We start from the raw sequence: 14,387 nt of genomic DNA, 5'->3' as shown, positions 1-14,387 counted from the left end.
ATATAGAAAAAGCACCTAGAGTTTCTACTTCCTGCAGCTGATTACAGATTTCCCCATTAAGAGATCCCCATGTTAGGAACCAAATTATTAGTTACGCTTTTATTAAAAAATTACCAGTTTACGTAATTCATCAGGATGCATTTTAATTTCTTTTTTTGTTTATTGTGTAATGCATCACTTGGAAATACCAAGGAAATATCCTTTTGTTTTTAGTGATGTATGAGTGGAACTAATGCTAGTTGGCAGTATTTGTTTCTAAGAAATCAATAAAGTAATTGTATTTTTTTTTTTAAAGAGATCCCCGTGTTGTCCCAACTCCCTGGCACAATCCCCAGATAACTCCCAGAGCCATTCCAAACCTGCCCAAAGGGTAGGTATGGATCACCTCGTTCAACCTATTTTATGGTTGAGAAATGTCAGGCCTGGAGAAGAAAGAGTAGCAGTGACGGTGTCTTTCCTCTTAAGGAGTTTAAGACAGAAGCATATTTCTTTCCAGTTACCATTTTGGCTCTCCCCCGTCCTACCCTATTTCCTGCCGGGCTGTGCCCTTCCAGGGTCAGCAGTGATTTCCCAGTACCCGCTTTCCAAGGATCCTTTCTGACTCACAAAACCAGTTGGTACAAGGACATAAGGTCTCCTATCACACCTTCCAGCATTAACAGCAATAGTCCTGGCGACACAGCTCAATTACTGTTTGTCGAGGGAACGAATATTTTCAGAATAGTTGAGGCATTATCTTCAGATTTTCGCCAGCTGAGCGCTGGTTAGAAGTGACTGGCACAGCAATACGTGGTGGGACCTAGGCTGAATGTCTCGTTAGTGTGGCTTTATCTCACTTTACGCTAGGCAAGCTCCCAGTGACCTGACACACTTTTATTCTCTTCTTTGACTCGGCTTTCTACCATTAGCATCTTCTAGTGCTGGCCTCAAAGCAATTTCTCCCGCTCTGACAAGAGGAACTCAGAGTGAACTTTTCTTTTGTTCTTATTCCTCACAATCCACTTTGAGACCAGGCTGAAGTTGCCAAGGACTTCAAACACCTGTGCCCCTGCCAGTGTGATTCAGAGGGATTAGGGCATCCCACTCTGCACACTCTCCCTCTGCAATGTTCGCCTCTTTCTCTAAACTGCTGTCCCCTGCTGTCTGCTCCTTTGTCTGAGAAATACATTTTCTCTTATTATCCCCTTGTTCCCTGCCTCTTTCTGATGACTTAGGAACAAAATCAGGATGTGGCTGTTAATGGTCTTCTTTCTTAACAGCCCAGAGTCACTTCCTTTTATTTAGTCCATTTTCCCTTCCCTCCCGAAACAACATAATCATCTCTGCTTCAAATAAAAGTTTCTTAACCATTTCATAACTACTCTTATCGTTGCTATCAATAAGGCATATGAGAGAGGAGATAAAAGTAAGGGAAGAGAAGCCAAAAGGTGAGGGGGGGAGGGAATCTCCAAAACTGAGAAACGGGGCAAGCATCTTCGGGATGCTTCCTTCATGAAGAAATTAGGTAAGATTAGCCCTCAGGACTGAACGTTACAAGCCCAGTGGTCTGGTGAAGTTTTCCTCTAATTTTTATGGATGGACTGGGAAGATGGTCTCCCCTCGGAGGATCTGATTTCCTTCCAATGGTTAAAGTACTACTCAGAACCATCCCAGGATCATTTATGTTGGTCATAAATCCTTTCATAGAATTCAATTACATAATGGATATAAGAGTTTTTCAAATCACACCTCCCCAAAGCTAAAATATTTACCCACTTTTTCCAGCATTTTCCATTCCCTACTCATTTATTGTTATTTTCGTTTAACAAACTTATAGAACATTTTCATGACACTTCTTTGTATCATTCCCCATGATGCCAGCTGAAGAAAATACAAACTATGTAAATATATTCAGTCCCCCACATAGTAATTACACATCAAAAGAGAAGAGAATGACAGAGCATGTTCAATTTTTTCTTTTTTTACCCTGTATCTGATTTTGGTTAGACTCCAATTTCATGTTGTCTGAGTAGAAAAGTCGCTTCCAGTCATGTGAAAACAGTCAGTTCAACTTCACTTTTCGACTTGAACGTTCAGCTATTACCACATTTCCAACATGTCAGAATCTAGATGTATTGTCTATGTTCCTTCAATCAAACTAGTTCTCCACTTCAACTTCCTTGCCTCTGTCAATGGCACCTATCTTCTAGTCAATCCAGCTGGGAAACTTACTCCTTGGATGAATGGTATAATTCATAAAAGGGATGGGGATAAGATATTTTAAGAGAGAGAGCAACAAGGCTTGATGACTGGTTCAGAGGATGCAATTAAGTCATGATTCAAGGAAGATTACCACCTGTCCTGCCCTCATCCCCTTCTTGTCTGATCCCACTCCTCTCTTTCTCTTTGAGTTTTACCATTCACTGCTACTAGGCTAAGCTGTCATAAACGTTACCTTCACCTGGGACACTCCCTGACTAAAAACCTTCCATGGCCGTCCAATGCCATATAGATCAGCACTAAGCTGGCTGCATGAATGTCTAGGCCTGTCACAATCTGGTGCTATCCAGTTGCCATGGACTTCCCTCCCCTCTTCCCCCCGCAAAAACAAACAATGTCTGAAGCCCAGTGTTTCCCAGTTTCACTCCTTGAACTCCCTAAATTGAGAGCATCTGCTCTCCTTCAGGAACAAAGGCCAGAGGTAGGTGGAAGCCTAGGCCAAACAAAGTTCCTTGTGCGATCACCTCTCCTGGTTGCCCTCTGGGCCACCCCCGTAATTACTGCCTGTTATTCTAGGACTGGTAAATCAGATTGACTTAGCAAATGTTTTCTTTTCTGTTTTGGGGTCCAGAAATCTGCAGCTGCACTTTAATGATGAGAGGACTGAGGAGTCACCCAGAGATGGTAATTTTATTTTGGTCAAAGTCTCATACATTTACATATAAATGAAAAACAAAAGGACATTTAAATTGTAGAAGTGGGGGGAGGAAATTAGCTTTTCTCCTTGTCAATAAAGGATTCTGTGGTGACACAGAGAATATAATAATTTATCAAACCCCTCATTTTATACACAGAGGTAGAACCGTGGCCCAGATAGAATATGACTAACCCAAGGTCCAACAGGAAATGGGAGGCAAGGCTGGAACAGGAGCTTAGGAGTTTAGGTTTCCTTTCTCAGCTCTTCTCTCTGTCCCTATCTCTTGTTCTGCCTCATGCAGGCTCAGTACTCTTAAACAGCTCCTACGTCATATACTGGATGCTTGTGATGGTTAATTTTATGTGTCAACTTGACTGGGTAAGTGATGCCCAGAGAGCTGGTAAAACATTATTTCTGAGTGTGTCTGTGAGGATGTTTCAGGAAAGATTAGCATTCGAATCCACAGACTGAATAAAGAAGATCTCTCTCACCAGTGCGGTGGGCATCATCCAGTTTCTTGAGGGCCTGAATAGAACAAAAAGGCAGAGGAAGGCTGAATTAGCTCTCTTGCTTGAGCTGGGACATCCACCTTCTCCTGTTCCTCTGGATATCGATGTTCCTGATTCTTGGCCCTTTGGACTCAGACTGGAACTTACACCATTTGCTCCCCTGGTTCTCAGGACCTTGGGTTTGGACTGGAACGACACCACCAGCTTCTCTGGGCCACCAGCTTGTGGATGGCAGATCAGATTGTAGGACTTCTTGACCTACATAATCATGTGAGCCAATTCCTAGAATAAATCTCTCCTATCTGTCTTCTATCTATCTATCTATCTATCGTCTCTCTATCTCCTTTTGGTTCTGTTTCTCTGGAGAACTCTGACAGGCATGATTTTACCCCTCTGGCAGTGGCTGTAGCCTCCCCAGCTGTTGGGATAATAGTGATTCTTGAACACAAAGCTCATTCTGTTTGTAGATACATTTTTAAAAGTCTGCATTGACCTCATTATGACTGTGGGCACCATGTTGTGTTGGCAAAGATGTCTCAAGCCTAATTCAGAAAGATCATATAGACCAAGCTTTTCCCAATGTATTACATTATGCCATTTATAATCCCTTCTCTGGCCTATGCCCTTCTCATAATTGTAAAGGACCCCACTGCTTTTTATGAATTTTGTGTCAGGAGAGGGGAAGGAGTGAGCAATGGTGTTTATCATCCAGGGCCTCATCAGGTGATCATATCTTTTTCTCATGTGTCCTTGATGATCTATGGAATTTGGTCCAGCTAAATCAATACATAAAAACAAATCTTGAGGGACTTCCCCATAATTTGGCACTGGGGACATTGTTCAGTCATATATATCCTCACCATCCTGATTCTTCCAATACCTAGCATTCGTTCATTCAGTCAAGAAAAAACTTATCCAGTTCCAACTAAGTGTCAGGCACTCTCTACACTTGGGGTTCAATGACAAACACCCCACAGAGAGCACCTACCTTCTTGGAATTTATAGACCAGGAGCAAACTCAAAATTACATACATTCTACAGAGTTAGAAAATTTCACTTTGCTCAATAATCTATTAAATCATATCCCAACCACGAAAGAAGACTATGAAACTGTCCTAAGAAATGAGAGAATGTAGAAGATCACCAGATGATAATACCTACAGAAAAAGAAAATACAAATGTTAAAGAGTTTTCTACTATTCGTTAATGAAGAAGTAGAACTGAGGGCCAAATTAGTGAGCTGAGTTTGCCTGGGCTGGCTCACACTAATTCAATTCGAGTGTTTTTCATTTTCAGGCTCCCAACAAATGTACAATCCCTCAAAAAAGTATAATTGTTCCCATTTATATTTGAGAAAACAGGCTGGAACTATCAAATAACTCCTTACAATCATGTACCTTGATTCCAGGAATATCTAGCTCTGGAGCCTACACTATAATCTCAACCTCACCCCCTTCTCACTCACTGGCACCTGGGGTCCAGGGTAGGGCACTGCAATGGATATATAGCCTGTCTTCTTTTAATAAATGTGTTTCTACAGAGACGTGTCACTGAGTTTTTTTAAACAGACTTTTGAAAGAAGTGATCTATTCTTGATGTCTAGAAGATAATCATGGAAGTAGAGGCCTTTCCTAATGACCCCGCAATTATTCAAAACCTTCTTGGAGCAACATTTGGAAACAGAGTTTGGGAAAGGAGTTCAGACTGGAAAGCACACCCAGCTGAGTGTTCGTAATGACAGCATTGTATATGTGCTTTACATTTTAGAAAATAACAGAAGGTCATTTGAATCCATGTCTCATGAGAAGGTCAAGCTAAGTAATTCTGGTTATGATTTTTTTTTTTAAAGGGTGTGGGTGTATGGGTCAGAGTAGCTGCAAAGCAAACTACTACTGGTTTTCTCGTGTGATTTTTGAAGTCAGTAAAAAGATCCTAGCTAGAAAGCCACATTTGGAGTGTTCATCCAGAAAACAAAAAATTAAAGAAGTTGCCATTTCATACTATTAACCTGTTTGGATGCCTGATAATATTTGTCGATGGGTGGTCTATTCATTCAACATGTATTGCCTGCTTATATGTCCCACATTTGCTGGATGGTGGAGATTGAAAGGTGAAAATGTCAGGGGTTTTGCTTTTGAAATCACAGCTTAGTGGAGAAAATAAACATTTTACTGTGCAAAACAGTGCAGTAACCACATTGCTGGTGGGATATACAAAGTATAATATCATGGTATGAAAGTTTTACTCACCATGTTTTTTTTTAACCAAAATAGGAACATGTAGTTGGATGAATGTGAATCTACTTATGGGGACAACAGGGAAAATAGTTGGTAATTTAAAAAACGATGTATAGAGTTTTACCAAGGGAAGAAGATTCCAGGCCACTAACCAAGTGGTCCAGGAATTCCTCCCAGACTTGCCTGTGCTCTTTCCATGGTGCCATGTTGCCTCTGATTACCCTTCCGTTATCCATCCCTTACTCACCCCCAGTTTGCTGACTGACTAGGCAGGCAATGCAAGGGATACAGAAGAAAGGAATGTTGTTTCCTCTGATAAAATGAAACCCAGAATCCCTGAAGTTTAGAGCTGGAAGGAAGGTGGTATTCCACAAAGGGGTGGTTCACTGATTCCAGCCGTCCCAGTGTTCTCCCGCTGGGATTTAACTTCCCTCTGGAGGTTTGATATTCAAGTTAGCCCTGTCTCCATCATGTGAGCTTCTCCTGGAGGAACGCTGGCTCAAGCTGGATTGGAAACATTTGTCTCCTGCCCTGACAGCAGTTGGAATTTCTTCACTTTTTCACATAGATGATCTAAATCTTTAGATCCACAATCTTTTTTATTTATTTTTAAATTTTATTTATTTATTTTTGGCTGCATTGTGTCTTCGTTGCTGCGTGTGGGCTTTCTCTAGTTGCAGCGAGCGGGGGCTACTCTTCATTGTGGTGCTTGGGCTTCTCATTGTGGTGGCTTCTCTTATTGCAGAGCACGGGCTCTAGATGTGCGGGTTTCAGTAGTTGTGGCATGCAGGCTCAGTAGTTGTGGCTCAGTAGTTGTGGCGCACGGGCTTAGTTGCTCCACAGCATGTGGGATCTTCCTGGACCAGGGCTCAAACCCCTGTCCCCTGCATTGGCAGGCGGATTCTTAACCACTGTGCCACCAGGCAAAAGTCCCACAATCTTTTTTAAATTTCAACATTGGGGGTGATGTAGGGTAGCAGAGGGAACGTGGGGAGATACTGCCCACAATTGGGTGTCTGCTTCAAAGCCAGGGGAGGTATTCTGGCCACTGTTACAACCTCTCCTGGAATCAGAAGTGATTGACTTCTGTGATTGACATAACCAGCAGCTAATCCTGGGTTTCCCTGGTGGTGCAGTGGTTAAGAATCCACCTGCCAATGCAGGGGACACGGGTTTGAGCCCTGGTCCGGGAAGATCCCACATGCCGCGGAGCAACAAAGCTCGTGTGCCACAACTACTGAAGCCCATGCGCTGAGAGCCCGTGCTCCGCAACAGGAGAAGCTACCGCAATAAGTCCATGCACCGCAACGAAGAGTAGCCCCCGCTCGCTCCAACTAGAGAAAGCCTGCACGGCAACGAAGACCCAAAACAGCCAAAAATAAAGAAATAAAAATAATAAAGTTCCCTTTAAAAAAAAACACACATGTATTATAGCAGCTAGCCCTGATTCCATTATCTCCTTTGCAGTGTATTCAATAAACAAGACCCTTGCTATTCTTTGACAGAAACTCTAAACAGCAAGCTGGTGCTATTTTCAAGAGTAAGAGGTACAGAAATTACAAAGAAGTTCCAAAATAGATCTTATTTTCAGTCAACATTTTTGAATGCATAGGAAATCTAAGAGAATCTACAAACTACCAGACTTAATCAGAGAGTCACTGAGGGTTTCTGGATACAATATCAATATAAAATGATCACTTGTATTTCTATATTGTGGTAATAAGCAAATTGCAATTATAAAAATGATATTCCATCAATGATAGCCATAAACCTATAAAGTGTCTAGGAACAAATAATACCCATTAGATTAACAAATTAAATAGTTAACAACTCAAAGGTTTGAAAGAATATGGATAAATGGGAACTCATAAACTAAAGATGGGGAAGGAAATTAACACACCACTTTGGAGAAAAATTTGATAATATCTACGAAAGTAAAAGATGTGCAAATCTTTCTACCAATAATTTCTCTTATAGGTTTATATCCTAGAAAAAATTCAGCACAAATGCTCAAGGATGTATTATAAAAATATTCGTTATACCTTTTTAAAACAATAAAGATTTCAGAACAGATTACAGGAGTATCAACAGGAGAATGGTATGTTTATATAGAGTTAAAATGAATGATTGAACTAAACTTCCATGTATCAACTAATGTAAAAAAAAGAATTTTCAGGGAATAGTACTTATATATACTTTGAAAGCATAAAATAAAATGCAATATGGAGATATGTGTATGTAGCAAAGCATAAAACATGATGAAAATGATAAACATTTAATGCCAAATAGTGATTCCTTCTGGGCATAGAAGGAGAAAAATGCTATAAAGATGATTGTTTTTATAATGTACTCTTTCTTTTAAAAGATCTGAAATGAATATAGCAAAATGTTAACATCTGATATAGCTATTAGGTGTAGCATTATTCTTTAAAGTTTTCTGAGTATTTGATACATTTTATGATATTTTCAAAAGTGAAATAAATCATCTAAGAAGACAACATTTTTAATCTCATGGACCACTCCCAGGGTTGCAGAATTTAGTGTTTCTACCAGCTGGATGTTCCAGTTCCCCTCTCTGAGCTCCCTGTCTCCTCTTTAGGAAGTTCGTATGAGGTCACGTTTGTGTAACCACCAGGGCAGTCCAACGAGAACCAACTTTTTATTTGTTCCCTATGGTTTTGTTTTTTTTTCCTGACAAGAACTAAAACTCATGTTCTATTTCCACCCCCCTGATGTTGCTCATGGATTGACATAATTAAACGAACGAGAACTTTGAGGTTTCTCCTATATTTCTTCAGAGTGAAACCTGATAAAGTTTGAAGGTGATGGTGCTGGGCCGAATGAGAATATGGGTGGGATGGCGTTACCAGGCAAGCTTTGTTTTCTTCTTCACTGAAAGGAATTACTCTTCCTAGCTTTCTTAGCTTCTTTCTAGCTTCTCACTGAATTCTTTACTTCTTACTAACGTATCTCACAGCTTCTCTCTCTTTCCTAAACTTTAATTTATTTTCACTTGATCAAGCTGTTTTCCTACTTCCTTTCAATTTCTACTCTACACAGCACAACTTCCCTTATCTCACAGAATCTTTGCTCCCTCACTTTACCTCCCTTTGCAAATCCTGAGCAAGACTTGCCCTTGTCTCCACTCCCCTCCCTCTATCTCAGTCTTCTGGACAGTTTTTTTATAGTATTTTCAAAAGTGAGACAAATCCCTTCTGTCTCTTGATAATTTCTTCCATTCTCCCCTCCTACACCGCTCCCCCTACCTCCAGGCAACCAATGATCCACTTTCTGTCACTATAGATTAGTTTTCAATTTACAGAACTTTTTGTAAATTAAATCCTATAATATATACTTCTTATTTTTCCCTCTGGCTTTTTTCACTCAGCATAATAATTTTGAGATACATCTAGGTTGTGGCATGTATCTATAATTCTTTGTATAGATATATCACAGTATCCGTTCACTTCTTTTTTAAAAATTTTATTAAAGTATTGTTGATTTACTGTACTTGTGTATATTAACACAACTATATGTTGTGTTAATTTCTGCTGTACAGCAAAATGATTCAGTTATACATATATATATTCTTTTTCATATTCTTTTCCATAATGATTTATCACAGGATATTGAATATAGTTCCATGTGCTGTATAGTAGGACCTTGTTGTTTATCCATCTTGTATATAATAGTTTGCATCTGCTAATCCCAAACTCCCAGTCCTTCTCTCCCACCGCCTGCCCAGCTCTAAAAAAAAAAAAAAAAAAAAAAAGTGAGACAAATCATCTAAGAGGCAGTAACATTTTTATCTCATGAAACTCTCCTACGTCCTCAGGCTTTAATCCCCATATGTGTGGGGACAGGGCATTTTTTGGAGGGGGGACATCAGTAGTTTTATTGATAGGGGAACTTACACATCTGAAGAAAGGTCCTGGAGTGACACCCCACTGTGTGTGGCCGCAGGTGGCGGCAGGCTTCGCTGGGGGCGGAGGGGGAGATTACCAGTTATAGGGGAACTGACATGTCAGGTGGGCTCATTAGTTACCAGAGAAACCAATAGAGGGTCACACCCTTCACCGCCCCTTTGATAAGAACAATCACTAGCTGGGGCCTGAGGTAAGTATGTAGGAAAGTCAGTCGTATGAGTAAGATACAGGTGAAGCAGGCACTGGTCAGGCAGGGGATGTACGGAGAGCAAGAGAACAGCCTGACCACACACTCCACCCCTACATACCCTGCATGACCCTTATAATCTTGGTGTGCCCCTCTTCTGCGATATCCCTGGAGTCAGGTATGTAGAGGGGCACTGCAACCAGATACCACAAATACAATACAGACAGGCCACCCCTGGTTTTCACAAACCCAGGGCCACCCCCATGGGGAGAGGTGGGGACAGGGCAATTCTTGATTTAAAAAACTCAGTTCTCAGACTTGTGTTTGCCAAGAGGGGGAGGTAGGGGAGGAATGGATTGGGAGTTTGAAATTAGCAGACGTAAACTATTATATGTAGAATGGATAAACAAGAAGGTCCTACTGTATAATACAGGGAACTATATTCAATATCCTATGATAAACCATAATGGAAAAGAATATGAAAAAGAATGTATATATATATGTATAACTGAATCATTTTGCTGTATGGTAGAAATTAACACAACGTTGCAAATCAACTATACTTCAATAAAATAATTTTTTAAAAAACTCAGTTCTCAGCGTTCCTTGCTCAAAATTCTCCCTAACAATTGTTAATTTCTACCCATTTCCAACTCATAACTCCCATCCTTGATATTTTCAGGCAGCATATCTATGTTAAGCACAAGTAGTAGATATTCTTGTATAGATAGATCATGGTTTCCAGTTTATATTTTCTTACACGTGATTTTTTTTCAACAGCTCTGTAGACAGGACAGAGTTCATTGCCCTCACTGAGGAGGCTGAGGCAGAGATTTACCCCTTAGAGTTTGTCAGCTGAAGAAGGTGGACTTTAATTGAAGTTGATAGAAGCAGAACAGTAGGAGATGGAAATCCCCAGCTGTCAGGGTTTACAGGCGGAGACAACCAATTCCCTGTAGAAGTGCTTTCTTCACTTACCTCCACTCATGAGTTTTCTGGAGGCAGGTGGTAGTTGAGTTTTCCTGGTACAACAGAGGCTCACTCCAATACATGAACAGAAGGTATTTCAGTCCAACAAAAGCAGTGTCTGGAAGAGAAGCCCAGGGGTCTTACACAGATCTCGAAAGGAAGCAGGAAAACAGAGGGGAAAAATACAGGAGGGAAGGGGGAGGGGGAAGGAGAGTAAGTAACAGAGAAGAAAAAAGGTGTGAAAGAATTTACTCCTAATTTGTCTTTATGAAACTTTGATATATGACAATTCCTACTTGAAAACGAGATAAATAAATAATAAAATGAGATAAATTATTTGCATTACAAATTAATTCTTCACTTCAAAAGAGTATTTACCACAGGTGTGATTCTGTGATGTGAGACTTTAGAATGGAATATGACTTGGGGGAGGTGGGAGATTTAAACGATAAAATCCTGATTATAATATAATAGGAAATAATCCAGGGATAAAAGGGGAGACATCTAAAGAAGGAGGTGGTTGTACAGGGAGCTCTCTGCAGAGCTCAAGCTTTTAAAAGGACATGCACAAGAGACAGGGAAAGTGGATTACAGATGAGCTGGAACACAAAAGACTCTCATGAACCTTCAAAAACAGAATAAAGGAGGCTAAAGTTGGGAATAAACCTAGCCTTACAAAAAGTGCTAAAGACTGCTGTAAGGACCCTAAAAGCTTTGTTATGGTGAGGAGAAGCCCAAACAGGGAGCAACTTGCTCTTTCAGTAAGTGAGATGGTATAATGTTAACATAAGTTAAGTAGTTCTTACTTTTTTCTATTGTTTATATTGCTCTGTCTTCACCGACATGCAAAAAGATGGAAAAAAATTGTATTTCTCTTAGCTAGTGTGGAAGGAGTATATTGATATTATCCCACTTGGAAAAGGAATGAAGATTCCCAGAGTCTGGGCATCAAAGACAGGAGAAGAAGAAAAAAAAAAAAAAAAAAAAAAAAAAAAGACAGGAGAAGACTTGGAAGCCCCGAGGCCAAATTTGAGAGAAAGGTGGTGAGAAGATACAGGAGAAAGACCAACCCAGGAAGATGGTGATCTGCCCCTTCCCTCTTCCCCACTGGGCTCAGATCTTGGGTAAATTCCATTAAGGCTTATTAATTGCTTAGTGTGAGTGGACTTCTGATGGAAATAGAAGATGGAACTCAGCTCAGTTCCCTAGGGGCCCTGGGGAAAATAAAAACCAACTTTCAAATGTAGGAACCAGAGGAAGGGGGTACCAGGATATACCACATTCAATTTTGAAAGGAAGGTGCAAGGAGAATTGAAGTCCCACATAAGTGAGAAATTAAGAAAACATGGAACCTCTCTTAGTGGATTTAAGTTTCTAGAGCTGGAGGAATGAAATGCCAGGAAATTGAAATAATGTGCAGTGCAGAGGGATTCCCAGTGCCTCTATCAGTAATCCATTGGGGGTTACAGCAAAAGGGAGAGGTGCCTGAAGTCTGAAGGCTTTTCACACAGGGCAACAGATTAGATTCTACCAACTATGGATCAGGAAGCCTGACATCAATTCCATTGCAAATGATGCTTTAAGGCTAAACCAATCATGGTATTCCATTCCCCTTGCCAGGATGGATTTTAGAGGGTTACAGACTTAATCCAAGGATGAGGGGAATTCTTTTTAAGGGACAAAGCCTCAGGTAGTATGCCTGTCAAGAGAAATACTTTGAGGTAAGAATATATATCACTCATGGGCAGTAGGGAATGATTTGGCCAGTTGGTGCTTTACAACCTAAGAAACAGAATGTCTTAGCTAGTTGATGTCAGCCAACTTCTATCAGTGCTGGCACAAAAGGCACATTAATGCACTAGTAGGTAAGAAATAGAGCCACCATCCTAGCAAGGCTCACTGACCTTTATCACCAGGAGAAGACAGTTCTGCTCTTACATAATGGAGACAGAAAAGAATACTCAGTTGCCCAAATATGATGGTAACGGACAAGTACAACAACTATGGCCTGTGAAATGGTAGCAAGGATGGAGGCTACGCATGGCCCCAAAACATGGGCTCCAGCTATCTAAGTCTGATCTAATTATTGCCACTGTTGACTATCCGGCCTACCACCAAAAAACACCAGCAATGAGCTCCCAATACGGCTCCACCTCTTGAAGAGACCCATCAGCTCCTTAATGGAAAGTTTATTACAATGGGACCTTCCATCTTGTGATTCCTCTTGATAGGAATTGACACATTTTCCAGTACGGATTTACCTTTCCTACTCATACAATCTTAGCCCAACAGTGCTTATGTGGTACTTGAGCCACTGGAATAGAATCCTGACAAACATTACCTCAGACCCAGGTAATTGCTTGTATGGATGGAGGGCTGGCCGTATGCACATGACCATGTGATCCACTGTTTCTATCACATATTACACCTCCCAGAAGCTGCTCGTCTAATGGATGTGCAACAGCTTTTTGGATGCACGATAGAGGCATCAGCTTGGAGAGGATGCCTTCTGATGATGGGCACCAGACTTCAGACAGAGTATATACTCTAAACCAAAGACCCTTATATGATGCCAATCCAGTCAGTAAAATACATGGATCTGGGAAATGAGAAGTAGGAGTACAAGCACCACTGCCTAACATTATTCTCTCTGATGCGCCTGAGGAATTTTGTATTTCTTGTCCATGCTATTCGGGACTCTGCAGATTTACAGGTCTTTCTTTAAAAAACATTTTTATTGAGGCATATTTTACATAGTGTGTAATTCACATACTTCAAGTGTATAATTCAGTGATTTTTAGTAAGTTTACCAAGTTGTACAACCATCACAATAAATCAGTTTTAAAACATTTGTATCATTCCAGTAAGATCCTCATGCCCATTACATCTCCCTGCCCCAGGCAACCACGAATCTTCTCTCTTTCTCTATAAATTTGCCTTTTTGGACATTTCATATAAACAGAATCATACGATACATAGTCTCTTGTGGCTTGCTTCTTTCATTTAGTAAAAGTTTCTGACATTTGTCCACGTCGCAGCATGTACAACCAGTTTGTTAATTTCCATTGTTGAATAACATTTTGTTGTACAGATACACCACAATCTGTCTATCCATTCACCAGTTGATGGACATTTGGGTTGTTTTTAACTTTTGGCTATTATGAATAATCCTGCAAAGAGCATAATGTGCAAGTCTTTGTGTGGATATTCGTTTTATTTACTTTCTCTTGAATAGATGCCCAGGAGCAGCATCACCCGATGATACGGTAAATTTATATTTAACTTTTTAAGAGGCTGCCAAACTGTTTTCCAAAGTGACTGCATTATTTTACATTCCTATCAGCAATGTATGAGGATTCTCATTTCTCCACCTCCTCTCCAACATTTGTTATTGTTTGTCTTTTTAAAAATGTTTTAGTCATTGTCTAATGAAAATGATGAGTGTCTTTTTCATGTATTTATAAGCAACTTTTCTATCTTTTTCAGTAAAATATCCATTAAAATATTTTGCCATTTTTAGATTGAGTTGTCTTCTTATTATTGAGTTGTAAGTGTTCTTTATATATTCTGGATACAAGTCCTTTATCAGATATGTGTTTTGCAAATATTTTGCAAGCCAGTCTGCTGTTTCTAATTAGTGTCTTTTGAAGTGCAAAGTTTTAA

This window comes from Stenella coeruleoalba, assembly GCF_951394435.1.
Source record: "Stenella coeruleoalba genome assembly, chromosome: 5".
Classification (NCBI taxonomy): Eukaryota; Metazoa; Chordata; class Mammalia; order Artiodactyla; family Delphinidae; genus Stenella; species Stenella coeruleoalba.
The sequence above is the reverse complement of the archived record's forward strand: the minus strand, read 5'-3'. Positions refer to the sequence as shown.